This window comes from Bubalus bubalis, chromosome 21 (assembly GCF_019923935.1).
Source record: "Bubalus bubalis isolate 160015118507 breed Murrah chromosome 21, NDDB_SH_1, whole genome shotgun sequence".
NCBI classification, from domain to species: Eukaryota; Metazoa; Chordata; class Mammalia; order Artiodactyla; family Bovidae; genus Bubalus; species Bubalus bubalis.
The window spans coordinates 12,571,412-12,590,676 of record NC_059177.1 but is presented as its reverse complement, the minus strand read 5'-3'; the positions used below and the strand labels follow the sequence as shown (position 1 = coordinate 12,590,676).

Sequence of the window (19,265 nt, the reverse complement as noted above, 5' to 3'; positions counted from 1 at the left end):
GAGAGGAGGGTAGAGACCGGGAGGAGAGTTTTCACTCAGATTTCAGGGCTCTCTGCCTTTCCTCCTTCCTGGCATTTCTGCCCCCACTTTCCAGTTGCTCTGGCAGCCTCAAGTTCTGACCTGCCCAGAATACGACATGGCAGCATGACAGAAGTAGGCATATCCCCCCATGTCCTCATGTTGACTCACGAAACAGGGCCATGGTCTAGAGGCTAGGGGAGCAGAGGAGAAACTGTGGGAACAACTTACACTTCAGGAAGGAGGTGGGCTTGGGGCCTAGAAGGTGACACCTTGTTAGGGAAATCAAATAGTCTTGTTTAGGCTTCACAGACGACACAGAGCAGGCCTCTGACCTTGCTTCTAATCTGCCTGGACACTGCCCTGACTGTGAGTGACTGCTTGCTGTGAATGGAAGCCTTGAAAACACCATAGATAGAGGATGAATCTTGAGACTGTTGAGCCCCTGGAGGTGCCCTGGCCAACCAAGTCCCAGGCTTAACAACATTAACAACCAAGTTTTATAAGACGAAGCAAACAGCATTAACAGGAAACCAGAGCTGCTATTTGCTCACAGATTAATGATATCAGTTTGCGTCCTGAGATTAAAAGTGGGAACCCTGAGGTGCAGTCTTTGAAGTCTCATCCACAGAGCGGATGCGATGCCTGGGTCCTTTTTCCCAACTGGGACTCCAGACATACTGTGTCACGGGGACTTCCCAGTGCTGTTTGAGTCTGGCTGCTGATTAAAACCCAATTTGGTGATGTATCCTCTTAGTTCAGTTCAGTTCAGTCACTCAATCGTGTCTGACTCTGCGACCCCACGGACTGCAACACGCCAGGCCTCCCTGTCCATCACCAACTCCCAGAGCTTGCTCAAACTCATGCCCATCAAGTCAGTGATGCCATCCAACCATCTCATCCTCTGTCGTCCCCTTCTCCTCCTGCCTTCGATCTTTCCCAGCATCAGGGTCTTTTCCAATGAATTGGCTCTTCACATCTGGTGGCCAAAGTACTGGAGTTTTAGCTTCAGCATCAGTCCTTCCAGTGAATATTCAGGACTGGTTTCCTTTAGGATTGACTAGTTTGATCTCCTTGCATATGTATCCTCTGTTGTTTCTATTTATCTTTTCTTTTAATGTTAATATATTGAAAGTAAGCTAGATAATCTTCTAACAAACATTTGTATTATTTATTTGTATAGAACGAGTGGCTTATTTTGTTAACAAATCCTTTGAACCTGAGATGAAGTGAAAACCTTCAGCAAAACACACGTGCAATTATGATTTTGTAGAACAGGAGGAATCAAGGGAAGGGACCAATTTAGAGTTCGGGTGTGATGTTAGTGCTATGCCAAGAAAACCAATTTCACCTTAGTGTCTGCTTTCTTGGGTCACTACCGGCCTCAACTGTTGCAAGCTGGGTTCCCCAGAAGAAGCTCTGAGAGGGAGATGAGGGTGATTACATTGATTAAGGGGTGCCCTTGAGGTCAACATCTGTGGGAGGGAGAGGAGGGAGGCAAGAATTGAGATGGAGAGGTGAAGCTGTGAAAGCCTCAGCTCACCTCCCCCCCACCTCCCCCAGGACCTCTGTCACTGGAATGACCCTTCTGAGACACCTCAACTTGGGTTGAGAAAGTCAGGCCTTTATAACCTGGTATAGACCAGTCACTGGATGCGGGCTGGACCTTATAAACCACTCCTGAGACTGCCGACAGCAGGGGGCCACCTGCCCACAGCACTCCCAGAAGCTGGGGGAATAAGCCCTTCAGTCTGAAGGGAGACTGGACACATCCCAGCTGAGTCCTCTGGACCTGGGTCCATCTCCTCCACCAGACAAGCTCCTTAATGAACACAGCAGAGGGGACAGCTCAGGGACCGCCTTTGCCGCTCACAACAGGCCTAACAATAATCACACCTTGGGCCACACTTACTGATGGGTGGACAAGCTGCCTCCTCCAACTTCAAGGAGCCTGCATTCTAAGAAAATCAGCTCTGGTGCTGGCACGCAGGTAGGAGTCTTCGTCAAACAGAGAAAGTCACTATTACTGTGCCCTTTTGAAGTACTGGTTCCACTTCTGGCTGAGCTGGCTTGTGGGCCTGGTTTTCTCAGGATGAGAAATTGAAGGAGGGGTCAGGGGAGACAGAGGAGGATGATGGCTGAGGCCCAGAGGGGTGAAGGGCAGGAAGGTAGATGAGGGCAAAGAGACCAGGAAGGCACCAGTAAAAACAAGACCAGCATCAGAAACAGGACCAAGGTCTGGGGAGTAGGCAGGAGGCTGATTCAGGGACCTTCCTGCCATCTCTCTCACACTTGCCTAACTGAACCTCAGCACTCCTAAGCCCACCTGTCTGTTCCACACAGTAACTCCTGGTTGAAGTATGTATTATCTCCTGCGTCGGGCTTCTCATGTGGCTCAGTGGTAAGAATCTGCCTGCCAGTGCAGGAGACACAGGTTTGAACCCTGGGTTGGGAAGATCCCCTGGAGGAGGAAATGGCACCTCACTCCAGTATTTCTTGTCAGGAGGATCTCATGGACAGTGGAGCCTGGTGGGCTGCAGTCCACGAAGAGTCGGACGCGACTGAGCACCCATATGACCACCTGCTTAGTTGCACTTAGCTTCTGACGACAAGACTCAAGTAGTCTTTCCTCATTACCAGGCTATTCTACTCAATGTCCCCCATACATTCAGCCTCCCAGCCTCCAAAACAACCATTTCACCCCACACTCTGTCCTCATTCTCAGCCAATTGCCTTGCTTCTTGGCTTCCCCTGTGGCTTAGCGGTAAAGAATTTGCCTACAATGCAAGAGACACACGAGATGCCAGTTGGGATCTGATCCCTGGGTTGGGAAGATCCCCTGGAGGAGGGCATGGCAACCCACTCCAGTATTCTTGCCTAGAGAATCCTATGGACAGAGGAACCTGGTGGGCTACAGTCTATGAAGTCTCAAAGAGTTGGACATGACTGTGCAACTGAGCATGCCCTGTACACCCTTATTTCACTGAAAAATCAGAATCAATCAAAACAGCTGTTTCGGCAGCGGGGCCTGGGCAGCCAGAGCAGCGCAGACCTCAACTCTGGGCTCCAGGCACCATGTGAGGGGGCTTGGGGGCTGAGGGGAGCTGGCGCCCCCCCAGGGGAGGTATGACCCCACACCCCTACCCCCTGGGCCATCTGCAGGATGCCGGCCTCTGCCCCACAGCAGTCGCCAGAGAGAGATGAGTAACAACAAACAGCAGTGGTCAGCAGTGCTCCTGATCCTCTTTGCTCTCATATCCACCCTCATCCTCTGTAGCCCCAACAGTGCCAGTGAAGCCTCTCATTACAGCTCCCTGTGGGGCCGGATCCACCAGCTGGTCAACCTCAAGAAGTGGGGCATCACTGACAGCTACATCCCCATTCTCGCCTACAAGACACTGCCCTCCCGGTGCCACCAATGTGATTGTCACCAGCTCCAGCCACCTGCTAGGAACCAAACTGGGCCCTGAGGTCAAACAGGCCAAGTGCACAATCCGCATGAACGACACCCCCACCACAGGCTACTCAGACCACCTTGTGGGTAACAAGACCACCTTCCGCGTAGCAGCGCATTCCAGTGTATTCTGTGTGCTGCGGAGACTCTAGGAGTTCATCAACCAGACCTCCGAAACCGTGTTCATCTTCTGGGGTGTCCCAAACAAGATGCAGAAGCCCCAGGACAGCCTGGTGCACGTCGTCCAGCGGGCAGGCCTGGTGTTCCCCAACATGGAAGCTTACGCCATCTCTCTTGGCTACATGAGCCAGTCTGATGACCTCTTCCGGAGTGAGACAGGCAAGGACAGGGAAGAGTCCTACTCGTGGTTGAGCACAGGCTGGTTCACCACGGCGACTGCAGTGGAGTAGTGTGACCACGTGCACATCTATGGCATGGCGCCCCCCGACTACTGCAGGGGCCCCGCCTACAGCGCATGCCCTACCACTGCTACGAGCCTAAGGCGCTGGACCAGTGTGTCACCAACATTCAGAATGAGAAGGGCAACCACCACCACTTCATCAGGAAGAAGAGGGTCTTCTCTTCCTGGGCCCAGCTGTACAGAATCACCTTCTCCTACCCCTCCTGGACCTAGGCCACCCTGCCTGTGGGGCTCTCACGAGGGACAAAGGAGAAGTGGGAATCCACGCAGGCCATCTCCTGACCAATCATGGCTTCCAAGAGTGTCTTCCGACCCGTCAGACCTTGAGGAGGGTGTATCCTCCAGCCATTCAGGGCCTGGGGGAATCTCTTGGCCAAACAGGGATTTGGGCTTCTACGTGGTTAATGGGTGTCAAGGGTATTTCCTGTCCTTTCAGGGTCTGAGCACAGTCAGTCAGAGTAATCTGAGGCTAAAGTTATGTCCTTTCCCATGAGGTCTTGGTTCAGAGCCCCAGGGTGGACCCCAAATCACTTCCTATTGGCTGGACGGTGGGGTCCTGTCCCGGGAAGCTAAGAACTTTGTGTTGCCCCCTCACTTTTCAGAGCTAATGAGAGGTTGTGTAGGGGTAGGAGGCCAGGCTGGGGCATTTGTGGGGTTGGGGGATCTCCAGCGGTGAGAGACTGGTGAGACTGGTGACTGGTGTCTTGGTCGTCTCCTTGGGATTCGTCTCCGGACAAATGACATCTGCATCTCCCATGCTCAAGTGAAAAACAGAATCTATTTTCTCTGCAAATGACCCTATTTCGTTCCTTCTAGGGGTGGAGTAATAGTCTATGGGGGGAGTGATGGGAGGGAGGCCCCAGAGGGAGGGGCTATATGTATACATATAGCCGATTCACTTCACTGTGCAGCAGAAACTAACATAGATTGTAAAGCAATTGTAGTCTACAAAAATAAGGCAAAAAGAATCATAATCCATTAACTCCTCTCTTTGCCTCACCCTGTACATCCAGTCCACTAGCACGTCTTGTTTCAACCTTCAAAATACATCTGACTCCACAGCATCTCCCACTAGAACTACAGTAACAGCTTCGCCGCTGTCTCCAGTCACTCATTCCTTGAACAATCCCCACTCTGGTGACACTGTCCATTTTCTGGTCCCTCCTGCACAAGCTGTTTTCCTGGGAGAAGAGTAAGGCAGAGGTGAAGAGACATACACTGGAGCAACAGCCTGCTTCAAAACCCTACCTATGGGCTTCCCTGGTGGCTCAGTGGTAAACAATCTGCCTGCCAAGGTAGGAGACAAGGGTTCGATCCCCGGTCTGGGAAGATCCGACATGCCGTGGAGCAGCTAAGCCCGAGCACTACAACTACTGAGCGTGTGCTCTAGAGCCCAGGAGCCAGAACCACTGAGCCCAGCTGCAAGTACTGAAGGCCGCAGGGTCTAGAGCCCATGCTCTGCAACAAGAGAAGCCACCATAGTGAGAAGCCCACACACCGAAACTAGAGAGTAGCCTCCGCTCACCAGGTAGCAATGAAGGGCCAGCACAGCCGAAAATAAATAAATAGATAAATATTTTTAAAAACCTATCTATGATTAGCCACGTGCCCTGGGGCAAAATTATGCAACCTCCTCTTTCCTCACCTTTCTTACTTGTAAAGTAGGAATAACAAATATGGATTTGCCTTATAGAACTCTTCTGAGGGTTAAAGGGAGTCCTCTCCCCTAACAGCTGCACTCATTTACTAAGCACCTGAGAGGGTCCAGGCTTCCTGCTCAGTCCAGTACATATTCCTGTTTTTTAAACTGGACACATACATACCTGGAGACAAGTGACCGTGGGCTAGGGGCACTCTAAGCCACAAGGTAAATGTTATAAAAAAAAAAATCTTGAATACAGTTGACAATGGGGAAAGACAGTCCCATGAAAAGAGACCATTTATGTAATGGTGTGGGAGGAATAACAGCAAGGACTTAATGAATACTTATTGTATCAGGCATTGTTCTAGGAGCTTTACAAATACCAATTTACTCAATTTTCTAGCAGCTCTATGAAGCAAGTCTGGTATTATGCCCATTTTATAAGTGAAGAATAAAAAGAAGAAGTTGAGTAACATGTTGAGGTCACCTGGCTAATCCAGACAGGATTTGGAATCTGGCAGCGTGGCTGCAGCGTGGGTCCCTCTGACTTCCACCTTCCACTGTCTCGCTGTAAAACAGCTGCCAAGCGACGGGCCTTGAAAGGACACAGGTTTCACCAGAAATGAGTGACTGGAAAGAGACAAGCGGAAAAGAAGAGATGGGAATTAACAATGGTAGCTTTGGGTGCCCTCAACCTGGGCTTGAATCCCAACGCAGCCACATCCCACCTGTGGAACTTGGACCCAGTACGCAGGTTCCTTACCTGTAAAATGAGTTCACAGCTATATCTTTAGGTAGTTGGGTACATAAAAAGCACCCACTGCTTATTAACCATCCTTCTCCTTTAGGATCTTCTTCCTGTTATTATGGGCTTCCCTTGTGGCTCAGCTGGTAAAGAATTCGCCTGCAATGCGGGAGACCTAGGTTTGATCCCTGGGTTGGGAAGATCCTCTGGAGAAGGGAAAGGCTACCCCCTCCAGTATTCTGGCCTGGAGAATTCCATGGACTGTATAGTCCATGGGGTCACAAGGAGTTGGACATGACTGAGTGACTTTCACTTCACACCTCCTGTTACTATAAAAGAGTTGAGCTCTTCTAGGTCCTAATTTACTATGATGCCATGATAAAAGGGTCAATCCACCAAGAAGACATAGCATCTGTAAATGTGTGTGTGTCAGTCAACAGAGCTGAAAAACATATAAAGCAAAACCTGATAGAACTAAAGGAGAAAAAGACACATCAACAGTGATAATTGTGGGGCCTCCCTGGGGGCTCAGCAGTAAAGAATCCACCTGCCAATGCAGGAGACACAGGTTCGATCTCCAGCTCAAAAGATCCCACATGCTTTGGAGCTAAGCCCATGTGCCATAATCATTGAACCTGTGCCCTAGAGCCTGGGAACCACAATTACTGAGCCCACGAGCCACAGCTAAAGAAGCCCATTCGCCCTAGAGCCTGTGCTCCGCAGCAAGAGAAGCCACCGCGATGAGAAGCCGGCACACCGCAACTACAGATGAGGCCTCGCTCTCAGCAAGTGGATTGAAAAGCCTGTGCAGCAGCGAAGACCCAGCACAGCCAAAGATAATAAATAAATCTTTAAAAAAAAACAATGATAATTGCGGACTTTAACAACCCTCCCTCAACAACAGATAAAGCAACTAGACAGAAAATCAGGATCTATAAGAGCTCAACTCCACCACCAACTAACAGAAACTCATTGACATTTATAGAACACCCAACAACAGCAGGATACACATTCTTTTTAAAAGTTCAGAGATCAAATACTAACAGAGGCTATATCCTGGTGAATAAAATAAACCTCTACAAATTAAAAAGAATTTAAATCGTATACAGTGTACTCTCTGACCATAATGGAACTTAACTAGAAATCGGTAAAAGAAAAATTTCCAAATACTTGGAAAGGAAACAACACACTTCTGATTAACCCATGGATCAGAGAAAGTCTCAAGAAAAATCAAATATACACAAATACACACATAGTGAATTGAGTTATTCTTAGTACCATTTATGTTAACTTATGGCTTGCAGGGAACATTGCTGTTAAATCTAATGTACTAACCACTCCATGTCAGTACACTACATACATGGTCACATACAGTATCCCATTTAATTCCCACCAAAACTCTAAGAAAGAGAGTTTCTATTATTATTCCCATTTTGCTAATGCGGCAACAGAAGCTTACATCAGCTAAATAGTTTGTCTGAGGTCTCAGAGCTAATAAATGACAAAATCAGCTTAATTGAGGCACCAGAACTCTGTGAAAATGTCAGGTTTCAGGGAATACCTGGGAACCTACCACAGATGACAACCCTACCTAACCAACCCCTTTATAACTAAGTCATATCTCCACACCCTTACCAAAACACTGCCCACCATCTGGTGTGAAATAGGCTTTCTCTCCAGCCCCTGATAACTGCCAGGAGGTGGGAAATTCAAAGGGAGAGAAGGACTACAAAGCCCTTTGCATGAGCAGGAGAGATGTAGAAATCTCTGAGGTCATAAATGCTAATACCTCTCTTGATATGAGTCAGAGGGTTCATTGAGAACATCAAAATAGTTTTATTTCCAGATAAACATCAGAACAGAAATAAAAATAGTTATTTGACCTATGAAATATGGAAAAGTTCATATGCTTTTTTCTAGGGTGGGGTGGGAAGAGTGGTATGCAAGAGATTTTAAAATTGTACTTAATTTTTATTTTTAGCTCTCTGTGTGTGTGTATGAGTGTGTGTATGCACACACACCAAGTTATGTCTGACTCTTTGAAACCCCATGGACTGTAACCTTCCAGGCTCTTCTGTCCATGGCATTTTCCAAGCCAGGATACTGGAGTGGGTTGCCATTTTCTACTCCAGGGATCTTCCTGACTCAGGGACTGAACCCGCATTTCTTGTGTCTCCTGCATTGCAAGATGATTCTTTACCACTGCACCACCTGGGAAGCCCCTTTAGCTCTGTAATAATGCCAAAAATGTAAAAAATATTCAAAATTTGTAACAAAATATAGCTGTCCATATAGCTGTCCCTTGTCCCCAACCCACATACTAGCCCCACACTCCAGAAAAAGATCACAAAAAATACTTTTAGTTCCTTTCCCCCTCTGGTATTTCCTTCAAAATTTCTAAATAGTAGGCTTATCCTGGGGCTTCCCAGGTGGCTCAGATAGTAAAGAATCTGCCTGCAATGTGGGAGACCCAGGTTTGATCTCTGGGTCAGGATGATCCCGTGGAGAAGGAACCAGCAACCCACTCCAGTATTCTTCACTGGAAAATCCCATGGACAGAGGAAACTGGTGGGCTATAGTCCATGGGGTCACAAAGGCTTATCCTACAATTTCTCAATTTATAACTTTTATTTTCTGTTGATCTGCTGTTGAGAAGGTTGAAGATTTGGTCCTCTTCCCCTCCTGACTCCTTTAACCTCACATAACATTTCAGAAAGATGGCTCCTAGGGCCTCATAGTTGACAACACACTGTATGTAGTAGACTTCTAAGTCCGAGGGTTTTTTTTCATCCCATTGAAAATTTCCTCTTAACTGCCACTTAATGCATAACACCTCATCATACAGAAGTCTATAATTTTTTTTCAACTGCTTCCTTATTTTGGAATTTGGGTTGATTTCAACTTTTTTCTACTGTAAATAGTGTTAAAAAAAAAAAAAACACTTGAACATGCATTTTAAAAACACGTTTAAACATCTCCTAAGGATTCTTAGACGATCAATTAATAAATCAAAATATATGTTGTCAACTGTGAGGGAAAATGGCCACAGAAAATACACTGGATGGCGTAAGAGCAAACACAGAATAAAAATAGAGAGTTAATCCTCCTTGTCGCAAAGAAGGGAAAAGACTTTTCTCCCCTCTCCCTTTTTGTTTCAGAATTTCTCTGTCCTACTCCAATGTGCATAAATCTTTATAATGACCTCATAAGTGAGGATCATTTTCTGAGGACCTGGGAGCCGTCTTTCTAAAGAGCAAACTGTATCCCAGTTTGCATGGAAGGATGAGAGCCTAACTGGTGGCCCCTTGTCTGTACTACGAGAAGCTTGTTTCTCCTCTGATTAAGGCCAACACAAGGGGTCTCCCCAAGTACTCGGTGTAAATGTGGAGCCAACTACGTGTGACGAAAGGTGCCGCTGAGTCCTCTTACCCGGGGAGTATTGTTCACCTCGAGAATGTGTATGTAAGGGGCTGTATCTGCTTGGCTAAATAAGGGGTTCTGATTACATTCCATCTTTGCCATCTCCAAGCAGACTGCCTGCGATGCGATCACATTCTGATTTAATATAGTATATATATAGCATAAATGCACATTCTGGTTTAATATAGTGCATATATTCAATAATAAAAAGTGTTTTCTTCCTCTGCTGCCTTTGTGGAGAGGTTTTCTGGGCTGGGAGAAGATTTCGCTTTTTTAAACAATATTCTTTCTGTAACCAAGCAGGACCCTGTGGGGCCTTTCCAGGACAGACCCCTCCCCCCAAGCCCTCTGCTATAGTTACCCTCTGAAGTACCTAGATAACAGTATCTGCTGCAAATTTCCTGAGTTGTTTTACAGATGCTTAAACCTCCACCAAATGGAAAAAGTTAACTGCTTGACGACCATGAACATGTAGCCCCCAGACTTTCTGGAGCCTGAGGATTGATAACGTTAGCCCCTGTGACCCTGCCCTGTTACCTCACCATCAGCCAATCAGAAAACTATGCAAGAGCTGAACACATGCACTTCAATTCCCTTCCCTCATCTGGCCTCCCATAAAAACGCCCTCCCTGAAACCCATCATGGAGTTCAGTGGTGTTTTTTGAGCATTAGCTTACCCAGACTCCTTGTCTGGCAGCTTAAAATGAACTCTGCAGTTTCCTTCACCACAACTCAGTGTCAGTAGATGGGCAAGCAGACCCAAGTTTGGTTCCGTAAGATCTCAACAATGGCACTCTGCCATAATGATATTAACATTTGCCATCCCTGGATGGAGTGGAATCCCACCTGTTAGTAAGGTGTCAACTCATCGCTACATTAGTTTTTCATACCAGAGAGTGAAAGTTTGTGTGCGCGCCTAGCCTTGGAAACCTCAGGCCTAGCACTGCGTCCTGTTGCTCTTCAGACCCTATTTCAGAGGATGACCTTTTTGTCTTTTTCAATAACTTGCTCATGGCTCCTAAACATTCTACAGATGGCACTGGACATCTTACCCACGTCCTGTGCTGTCCTCTCCCCACTGAGAACCAGCTACCATCACATCTCTACATTGAGGCTATTTTCACCTTCTCCTGTCCTTGAACTCCTTTCAGCCACAGACTGTGACAAGTTTCCAAGATGCACCGTCCTCTGCTCCTGACAAGACCCTGTGAGTAAAGAGCCTACTGAGAATCTGCTAGCAAGAAGACAATCGAACGTGACGTAATTCACAGAAACAATACACCATCACCTTTATCGTGTCCACGTTCCATGGTTAGAATCGAGTTGCAGGTCCTGCCCAGTTCAAGAGGAGGGGATCTTTGGCCCATCCTTGAGTTTACCCATCACAGTCTTCTGAGATTTTGGTTAGACACAGACTCATACCTCCTCATCCTGTGATCCCTGCCTCCTAACCTTCCTTAATTTTTTCTACCCTTTTGTCTTGCAGTGCATTCTGGTAGTATTTTCAGAGCTTTCTTAAAGTGCACAAATTCTTCTTCTCCTGCTGCTGCTGCTGCTGCTAAGTCTCTTTAGTTGTGTCCGACCCCATAGACAGCAGCCCACTAGGCTCCTCTGTCCCTGGGATTCTCCAGGCAAGAACACTGAAGCGGGTTGCCTGAGTTTAACCTTAATTCATCTGTTGCATTTTGCACTTTTAGTCATCTTATATTTCTTATTTCCAGAATATCTACTGTTTTTTTATATCACACAAACTAATTTCCACAGCCTTGTTATTTCATCATATTCCACTATTTTTATTTCTTGAAATACATTAATATATTAGTTTTAATCTTTATTTACAATTTCTGTATTCAAAGTCCTCATGGGTTTGGTCTCGACCGTTTGATGTTTTTGGTTAATTCTGATCATTGCCGGCTCAGTTCCCTGTATGTTTTGATTTTCCATTTGTTTGGATTTTGGACTGTGAACTCATATTACTTGGAATTTTACCTAAAATTCTACCTTTTCCACCCTGCTCTGCCTATTTGGATCTATTTTCACCACATCAGGTACGTAGCCCTCTGTATCCCTTCCTGTGACGTTGTCTCAGCTTGACTAGGGTTCTCCGAGCAAGATCCCTAATCTCCTCTACCTGACTCTCTGCTTCCAGTTCTGGAAACCGCTCCTTCCCTTGGTCCTTTTAAGCCTAAAAGCGGTAGCAGTTCATTTTGCCATTATGCTGTGGGGAAGAGGATGCTGCATTAGTCCCTGTGGAGCTGCTATTTGCCTGTATCTTTGTAAATAACCCCACCTTTTAAAAAATGTTTTTGGCTGCACCAGATCTTCTTTGGGGCACATGGGACCTTTAGTTGAGGCGCATGGGATCTAGTTCTCTGACCAGGAATCCAAGCCGGGCCCCTTGTCTCGGGAGTGTGGAGTCTTAGCCACAGGACCGCCCGGGAAGTCCCTAAATAGCCCTTTATAAATCAACTACCTGATTCGATAGAGATTCCATACTTGACCCAGCTTATGTGCCTTCCCAGACTGCGCAGCCCTGCTGGCCTTCCAAACACTGACTGCTTCCCAGCTGGGGTGTCCCCGTGTGTGAGCATCCCCAGGGATTAGGCGATGGCTGTGGGGCAGCCTCTGTCATGCCCACTGCACCCGCAGAGGCAACAGCTGTGCTTCTAGGTCTGACCTGCCGGTACCCACGGAGCCTCTGGCTGTCCCAGTGGCTGCCCAGAGAGCCCAGGTTACACAACCCAGAAATGCAGGGAAGTGAACGCCCCAGGGGCGAAATGTGGACCAGAGAGACTCAAGAGAAAGAGAGGATTAAGCTGCTTGCCCTTTGCCCCTGCAGGTGACTGCTCTAAGAGGCAGTGGCTCCCCGTGTCTCTGGGAGAGGTCCCTCTTGACCTGGTGACCAGAGCACTCTCTCAAGAAGCTGTGGCCAGCTCAGGAATAAAACTCTGTGTACTGTTCTTCCTCCCCCAGCCTCACTCCCCTTTTCCCTTCACTTTGTTCCCTTGACTCACACATCCCAGTATGGCAATTACTACACAGGCTTTTTGCGTCAGCCTCTGCTTTCTAGGGACGGAGCTAAGACAGGCATTGAGGGGGCTATCCTTTGAGGAATCTGGCTCTGTGTAGGCCTCAGACAGACTCCCTCCTTCCCAGCCCAGCCTTCGTCTCCTTGTCTCCTCGCTGCAGGGCCACAGCACGTGAAGACCAGGCTCCCGACCTGAGGGACACCAGGGTGCCCAGCGTGATACAGGCTCCGGTTTTCCTCACTTTTCTGAATTCGCATCCCAGGCCCTGAGATCTTTCTGTGCTTTTCTGCCGCATCAGCCATTTATTTTAAAAGGTGTTTTAAAATAAGCACCCAGTTTCTTAGGTAGTCTGAACCAGAAGGGCACCCCTAGACTTTCTCATTGACTATATTACCTGGAAACCCTCTTTCTATTTTGTATTTTTTCTCTACCTTTCTCTTTCTTTTCCTCAGCCCACTGTCCTTCATCTCTTCCAGGATTTGATGTAGGCATAGTCTCTGGAAGGCAGAGATTCCAGATGGAATCTTTGGGATTCAAAGTTCTGCACCCCTGTCCTACCCCCAGCTTCAGCTCAGGGCTCCATAAATCTGCTGCAACAGGCGAAAAGCAGGCAAGCGCACTCCGTGTACAGCCTGGAGAGGCCCCAGGGAGGATGTGGACTCGCCGTTTCATCATGCTGAGTGGGAAACGGTCACACACGTGTGGGCTCAGCCCTCCAGCCACCCCTGCTTCTCATACACAGAGGCAGGGCTGAAAGAATGACTCAAAAGCATTTGGAAAATAGCTGTCCATGGCCCCCGACGGTCAACTTACGTATGGCTCTGACTCACTGAGCAGGGAGCACGCAGTGGGTGCCCTTTGGTCACAGCGAGGTCCCAGATGACATCATCCTTGAGACATAGCATCAGCCCGTGCAACCCCAGACGTGTTGTTCAGAATCAGTCACCTGGCAAATGAAGGGTCAGTGGAAAAGCAGCTGCCGATAGCCGCAGAGAAGAATGGGCAGTTTCACGAACGCTGTGTGTGCCGGCTGCCCACCTTTCTGAAGGTCTGCCTGACTGTTCCCCCAGCCCAGGTGTTACCTGAGCAGAAACCCTTCTGAGCCCTGGTCACCCACAGTGTGGAGTCTCCAAAGACCACCCTGGCAATGGGTGACCCAGGTGCACAGCTGAATTCGAGGAACCCTTGAAGTGAACTAGGCAGCTTTTCCATGGTGGCCTCCAGGGGAAAATCCATTCAGTTACAGGATTGAGACCTGGCCCCCTTGTCCAGAGGCTTCGCCCCTTGCCCTGAATGTGGGTGACCTCTGGATATTCCCCAGGGCCCTGGAGAGTGGCCTGGCGGGCCTCATGACCTCATCCTTCTCCTCCTCACCTTTCAACCTCTGTGTCTCTCCTCTCTCATCCGATCTCCGCTCCCCTCCCCCCCTGCCCCGCCCATGTCTTCAGCAGATTCCTTGCTCACTCTTGTGCTTTACCATTTTCCTTGTTTTGGGTAAACGTGGTGAGTCAATGTCACGGTCGTTTCCGTGTGTTTTGGGTTGAGGCAGAAGCCTAGCTAAGCAGGCCTTGAGGTGTGCATCCATCAGGGTAAAAGAGGCGCATGGCTCAGGTCTGCCTGCAAAAGGCTTCTGAGCGTGGGGGGCAGGGGGCTGCTCAGTGAATACATTACCTGTTCTCCTGCATGCTCCCTCAGACCATCCTTTTCAGCCTTTCAAGCCAAGCGTTTTCCCCTGATGCCAGGCTTTCTCTCCTTCTCGCTCCCGCCCGGCACACTTACTTTCTGCCAGCCTGTCTGTCTGTGTGTCTGTCTCCACACCCGTCTCCACTCTCCCCACTGGCTCCTTCTCCCTGAGAAGAGGGGGAGGCGAGTGGGGACTCAGAACAGGGTGCAGCCCCTGGGGCTCGGCCTGGAGAGGAGGGACGGTGACATCTGCTGGGTGACTGCTGACTCCGCTTGGCCCTGCCAGGTCTCTGGACCTTTCCGGGCAGAACTGCTTCCGCTGATACTCTTCCATCTGCGGGGAAGGAGCCCCAAGGTGGAGTTCCCTGCACCCAGTGCCTGCGCCCACCAGCCATCTGGCCCCTTTCATCATTTCCCCTTCACCCTGTGGGGGGGTCCCCAAGACCAGCACAAATACTCTGAGATTTTTAGGGCTTGGATACTGTTTCCGAGAAGCCTGGGATCTCCCAAAGAAGACGGCTGAGCTGGGCTTGACTGGGTGACCACAGCCCCTCTGAGACAGACCCCGGAAGAGGCGGCCAGCCCTCGGTGAGGAGGAAGGCCCCAGGTGTGGGGGCTCTCCAGGCCCAGCCTCTGCCCGCTGAGGCACTCACCATCTGGTGGCTGTGGGCGGTGGCGGCCCTTCCAAGCGGGCCTCGTGACTGTGGCGCCCTCTGGCGGCGGCTGCCGCAGGAAGTAACGGTGCAGCTGTCCGCACAGGTCAGGACACAAGGTTCCTGTAAACCTCCAACCAGACAAATGTTCCTCTCTGTTCTGCAACTTTTTACCTCTATAGGAATGGCAAAGTGTTATGTCTTTAAGGTCAGAACCTTGATAATGGCTCTCTTGCGTATTTCAGGCTATAGGCAGCATTCTTAACTGGAAGCAAAAGCAAGAGAATACAAAGGTTAGGCCAAACAGATCTGATATGGAGTCAGATTTGTTCTTGCCTATTACAAGGGGACCATGTTGGCACCAGGACACAGCAGCAGATAAGCACAGTCCCCGCCCTCATGATGCCTCTGTTTAATGAGGAGACAGACATCAAACACGCTCCACATTCTACAGGGTGCTGGTAAAGTGGGACCAGTCCTCTGAAGACAAAATCAAGGACTGAATTGACAGGGCGGGGCATCTAGAACAGCTGAGAGGGCTGGGGAGACCTCTTTGTGGGACCCACTTGCCATCTAAAGAGGTAGCCAAGGAAGGAGAGGAGGGGAGCAAGGGGTGGGGAGAGAGGAGGCGGGGAGGAATGGAAGGAAAGGGCCAAGACCAGAAAAAGCTTGGAGCCTGAGGAACTGAAGTGAATTCATGGCTGCTGAAGTGTAGCGTAGCAGGAGTTTAAACCAAGGGACCCTGGCCAAAGTAAGAAGTGTGGTTCACATAGAAAATGGGCCACTTTTCTGTTTCCCTGTCACCAGGCTGCAAAAACTCTTCCGTGTGCCCATTCGGCAGAGAGACAAAGCTGTGAGGTCACCTCTCCCTCCCTCCCACTCCACCACTGGCCGACTCCAAAACCTCGCAGAGAGTCGGACGAGCGGGCCGCACTGTGGGACAGCTCCGAGGGGTGTCTGGCTTCCACTGTATGTTGAGAGGGACCAAAAGCTTTAGATCAGTGCCTTCCAGTAGTGTCCAACAGCAATAGCCACCTACATAATTTCCTAGTAGTGATTTTAAAAATAAGGAGAAACAGGTAAAAGTACTGCTATTAAAACATTTTATTAAATCCCATACCTCTAAAATATTATCATTTGAACATGCAATTAATATAAAAATTATGAATGAGATAGGGAACTTTTTTTTTTCATGCTAAGTATTCAAAAGCCTGGTAAATATTTCATACTTACATCCCAGTGCAATTAGGATGAGCCACATCTCCAGTGGTCCATAGCCACATGTGGCCCATGACCACTGCCCTGGACAGTGCAGCTCCAGACACTGCAATTTTGAAACCACGACTTCCAGGAGAGACTGACCCACCGGCACAGGCTTCTGCCACCTGCCAGAGAAGCTTTAGAAGAATCCTCAGGACATGCAGTCAGGGTAAGTTGTGAGCTTGGCCTGGAGTGCAGCCTTGACCCTCACCTTTGGCAATGCACCCATCAAACACCTATCCCCAGGACCTTGAATCTCTCTCATTAATCTTGCCGACATTTTTTTCTCCCCAAAGAACTGAATGTGATTCGTCTTTTCTTAAGTTTCCAAGTGTATTATCACCTGCAGATGCTGACATCAGAGCCAGTGTCGTGCAGTAGAAAGAACACTGCACAGGGCGTCAGAGAAGAGAGAATCCCGTTCCTGCTCATCTTTCACCAGACCTGCGGCCCAAAGAGAGCCACGAGTCGGTGCAGGGCACTAAGCAAGCGCTCGGAGTCCAAAGTCAGACTGCAGCTCTGGGTCCTGAGCTGTGCCCTTTTTTGGGCCTTTGCATCCTCCTCTGTAAAATGGGGGAGAAGGCAATGGCACCCCACTCCAGTACTCTTGCCTGGAAAATCCCATGGACGGAGGAGCCTGGTGGGCTGTAGTCCATGGGGTCGCGAAGAGTCGGACATGACTGAGCGACTTCACTTTCACTTTTCACTTTCCTGCATTGGAGAAGGAAATGGCAACCCACTCCAGTGTTCTTGCCTGGAGAATCCCAGGGACGGGGGAGCCTGGTGGGCTGCCGTCTATGGGGTCACACAGAGTCAGACACGACTGAAATGACTTAGCAGCAGCAGCAGCTGTAAAATGGGAACAGAACCTGCTCTTTGCGTACAGACAAGGTAACCACCACAAAGCGCTCAGCACAGGGTGCACATTAATAACGAGGATGATGATGATGATGTCTCACCTGTTACGATCTCTGCACCTCTGCTTCCCTGGTTGGAAAGTGGAGATAAGCATGCCTCATGAACCTGCTTTCTGGGGTTCTGTGAGGCCTACAAGAGACAGTGTGAAAGCACTTTATGAAAATAGGAAGCCCTTTATCAAGTCCAAAAATGACTCCTCAGTTTCACAACCTAGCCGGTGGTCAGACTGTAGACAGCCCTTACAAATTCATAATCGGGAAGGGGAGTCTGTGCTGTACCCGCAGCTCCATGACTGGACAAGGCAAGGCCTAAAGGCCCAGCTTCAACACTCTTTTCCTGGGTAAACTCTGACTTCAGCTGTGTTATCATCTATATGATGGCTGAGTACACACAGCTCTCAGGTCAATGGGCTGAGCATCAAATGAGCCCCTGACTATGATGTGCCTGGCAGAGGGCCTGCCTGACTCAGAGCCGCAGAGGAGACCTTGCGGCCCACACATGCCTCAGCCAGGCCGGGGCCAGCAGTTCATGTGACAACCACAAAGTGGAGCCCCAAGGCTTTCATTTAGGAAATGATTCACCAACCTCCCCAGGAAACGTTAGTGGTAAAGAATCTGCTTGCCAATGCAGGAGACCCAGGTTTGACCCCTGGATCCGGAAGATCCCTTAGAGTAGGAAATGGCATCTCATTCCTGTATTCTTGCCTGGAAAATTTCAAGGAGCATAGGAGCCTGGAGGGCTACAGTCCATGGGGCTGCAAAGAGTTGGACATGACTGAGCCATCGAGCACAGAATTCACCAACCTGCTCCTCCCCCACCATCAACAACCCCTCCATTTTCCATTCCCCCCTCACCTGCTGTTCTCTCAAGGCCAGGAGGAGAGCCCTTTAGGAAGGAGTGATGGTTCTCCACTTCACTTTGGGTTTGGTAATCTGCAGAGAAACAGTCAAGAACTGCATGTATGTACATTTCTGACCTGGGGTGGACTTCCTGTCTACTACCCCTCAACCTACCAGCTGAATGCCTGGTTACTCTAACCTCCATGGATTTCAGTTCCTGCCCTGAAAGGGAATTCCTGTGGGAGAGCTTTGTAAACCGTGGACTGAGCCGCACATGCAGTCATGGCCATTCTTCTCATTGTCCCCATTCTGTGGGCTCCACCGTATTGGATTCCCTAGTACAAGAGGGGAAACTCCCCTGTTGGCTGTCTGACTGTTAAGTTCTCACCTGAACATCAAAGCTGCTCAGACAGGGTCACTCCACAATAACAAAAAGACTAGCCCCACCCTTGCACATATACCTCTGGACCAATGTTGGTGATTGTTGCCTCGTTACCAGGGACAACTCTAGCCCGTTTCCATACTCTCACGTGCCAGGTAAAATGTATTAGATTCCAAATCACCGAATTCCCCTGCTTCTTGGCAGCAGCCAATCCAGAACTGACTCTGCCTCCTGGATCCCTGCAGACTCAACCAGCCCAGGCCCAGATCCTGTAAGTCCCTCCCAACCCGCTCTCACTCAAGAATCCTTATCAAGGGAGCAGCTGGGATGGAACAAGATCACAGGCAGTGAAGAGAGGATTGCCACTTTTAAGGGGATAGGCATTAGTGTTCAAAGTCCCAGAGACCCCAAGAGAAGGTGGTATGTTGAGTGGCCCCCAAGTATGTTAGGCCCATCACCCACACTCTTGACTCTATACAACTTGGTCCTTCTGGCCTGTCCTCCCAGGGGAAAGCTTCCACCAGAGCCTCTTAGAAAGAGAATGTTCCTTCCTCCATGAGTCCCCTGAATGCAGATTTTTTATTACCCTGTTTGGGCCCTTCTTGTCTTGAATAGTCATTCTTCATTTCCTGAGGGCCCACAATGTTCCAAACACCATATGACATGCTTTAGATATGTCATTGCTAATCCTCACACTATCTTTGACTTATGGGTAATTAGCCTAATTTTTCACAATAAGGAAACTCAGGCTCAGAGAAATAACTTTACCAAGGTCAGACAGCTTGAGTGGCAGGGTCAGGA

The 19,265-nt window shown here is 49.0% G+C and overlaps 1 protein-coding gene and 1 pseudogene across 11 annotated transcripts in view; one reads left to right on the top strand and one right to left on the bottom strand.

Moving 5' to 3' along the window:
• Positions 1-19,265, bottom strand: part of CCR8 (C-C motif chemokine receptor 8) — a 137,641-nt gene that overhangs the window by 28,964 nt on the left and 89,412 nt on the right. For 7 of the 11 annotated variants that reach the window (XM_044933465.2, XM_044933466.2, XM_044933459.2 and 4 more), the window contains 7 exons: positions 18,098-18,175; positions 17,285-17,372; positions 16,299-17,036; positions 15,066-16,112; positions 13,543-14,746; positions 6,023-6,165; positions 4,894-5,074 (listed from right to left, as the gene is read on the bottom strand). The gene's annotated coding sequence lies outside the window, so the exon portion shown is untranslated. The remainder of the gene's footprint in view (positions 1-4,893; positions 5,075-6,022; positions 6,166-13,542; positions 14,747-15,065; positions 16,113-16,298; positions 17,037-17,284; positions 17,373-18,097; positions 18,176-19,265) is intronic. The other 4 variants (XM_044933461.2, XR_006547185.2, XM_044933464.2 and 1 more) reach the window with 3 other exon arrangements.
• LOC102400265 lies at positions 3,118-4,642 on the top strand (annotated as a pseudogene).